The sequence below is a fragment of the Otolemur garnettii genome, unplaced genomic scaffold, assembly GCF_000181295.1.
Source record: "Otolemur garnettii isolate 467f Iridium unplaced genomic scaffold, OtoGar3 scaffold00174, whole genome shotgun sequence".
NCBI lineage: Eukaryota > Metazoa > Chordata > Mammalia > Primates > Galagidae > Otolemur > Otolemur garnettii.
The window spans coordinates 1,466,411-1,468,482 of record NW_003852569.1 but is presented as its reverse complement, the minus strand read 5'-3'; the positions used below and the strand labels follow the sequence as shown (position 1 = coordinate 1,468,482).

The 2,072-nt window shown below is 51.0% G+C and overlaps 1 protein-coding gene across 1 annotated transcript in view; it reads right to left on the bottom strand.

Moving 5' to 3' along the window:
• Positions 1–477, bottom strand: part of POGZ (pogo transposable element derived with ZNF domain) — a 73,212-nt gene extending 72,735 nt beyond the window's left edge. The window contains exon 1 of the mRNA XM_012811761.2: positions 227–477. The gene's annotated coding sequence lies outside the window, so the exon portion shown is untranslated. The remainder of the gene's footprint in view (positions 1–226) is intronic.
• Between the last annotated feature and the right edge of the window lie 1,595 nt (positions 478–2,072).

The window sequence follows — 2,072 nt, the reverse complement described above, 5'->3', positions numbered from 1 at the left end:
GGGGCCCCGGCCGGGCGCGCGCGCGCGTCGCGCCCCACAGTCACCACTGCCGCGGGCCGCGCCGCCACTCGCGGTGGGCGGGGGCGCGCACCACTGCCCCCCGCCCCCAACTACACCCGTCCCATCCCCCTCTTATTGTCTCGTCTCAGAACGCCTCGCCGAGCGAAAAGATAACGGAACCCCCGGGAGAAGGGGGTGGGGAGAGGAGGCTCGCTCGCTTACTCACCTCCCGTGGTCGTCGCCGCCGGTAGTCTGACCCGAGGAAGGCGCCGTCGCCTTAAAGGGACCTTGCACCCGGCGCCGGCAGAAGGGGTGGGAGGAGGGGAGGGAACAGGGGCTCGGGGGGAGACGAAGAAGAGGGAACCGTTGAAATCTCGTCTCCCCGCGGGTGAAAGCAAGCCTCCCTCGGGTTCGAGTGATTTGGGATGATTTTTTTTCCGAGGGGGGCGGGGGGGGCCCCGTGGGAGGGGGTGGGGGGGCCAACTCTCCCGAGTGTTACAGCCCCCCGGCAGCAGAGAGACGCCGACTCCCCCCACCGACCCTCTCGCCCCGCGGAGGGATACGGCTCGTCACTTCCGCCCTCCTCCTTTCGTGGCCCTACAATTGGCTGCAGTGCGCGGCACGTCATGGGCTCATCCAAACGGCTACCCGGGCTTCTTTTCTAGTCAAGTTTGGCTGGGGCGGCAAATAAATAAAGAAAAAAAAATTTAATAATAAAAGAATAATTAGCTTCAGAAGCAATATGTAAATTTTGGTGAGAAAAATGGAACCCTCAAAGAAAATATTCCTCAATTTACTTACCTAGACTTTTAAGGGAAATTTTGGAAGTCTCCCCATTTTCCACCCAAGCTGCTCCCCAACCAAGAGAAGTCCACTCTCCAGGCCGGATGCGAGGCCCGGGGGCACCAGCCACTGTCAGGGGCACGGAGAGCAAAAGGCGCTCACTCTTCCTCGAGGACCCTCAGCCACGGAGCCCCGCGGTGGCGGCCTTGCATGCGTGAAGAACTTTAAAAAACCATTTTTACTGTCAAGTTTTTCTGGATTCGGGAAAGAAGTTGCACAGGGTTATTTATCAAGGCAATTGTAGTGATGGAAACTGCTTTGATACTGTTGTGAACCGACGGAGATCCCCATTCCGACAAACCCATACGCTTTCTGCTCACGTCAAGGCTGAAATGGATTGTCCCAAATAAATTGGTCCATTCAAGACCGTCCGCCTGTTCCTTTTCCCCCAAAGAAACTAACTTCTTCTCCAGGTAGTTGAAATTTTTTCTCTTTGTTGCCTCCTAAGATGATAAAATTTTAGTATTTTTCTTGAGTATTTGAGAATGTTTGCTCTTTAAGCAATATACAAATTTGCTCCAAAGGAAATGCTAATTCAGAGTACTTGGTGCAAGAATGGAGGACTCCAGAACCATATTTATTCTTTATATACATACTGCGTTAAAACCACCAGACTGAAAATAGGCAGGGTAGGTAGGCTTCCCAGTGTACACACCTGAATTAGTGCACGTGCGCCCACACGCGCTGCCATCACCCATTTTCATTCCATTTCATCCTATTTTTTTTTCTTTTTGTTTTTCTCTCTTTTTTTTTTTTTTTCTTTGAGACAGTCTCATTTTTCACCCTGAGTAGAGTGCCATGGCATCATCATAGTTCACGGCAACCTCAATCTCTTGGGCTCAGGAAATCCTCCTGCCTCAGCCTTCCAAGTAGCTGAGACAATGGGACTACAGGCCTCTGCCACCATGCCCAGCTAATTTTGTTTTTATTTGTAGTAAGGGGGGATCTTGCTCTTCCTCAAGCCAGTCTAGAACTTTTGAGCTCAAACAATCCACCCTCCTTGGCCTCCCAGAGTGCTAGGATTACAGGCCAGCCACTGTGTCCATTTCATCCCAAAACCTTATGAGTGATTCTAGCTAGTCATTCTTAGGAAGAACTTTGTTATTCAAACTGGAGGTATCACTAATCCTAATGAACCTAATCCAAACCTAATCTGGAAAAGACCACGGTAAAATTATGGGATTAAGCCACAAAACACAAATTGTACAAACAGAGTACAGCAACAAAGA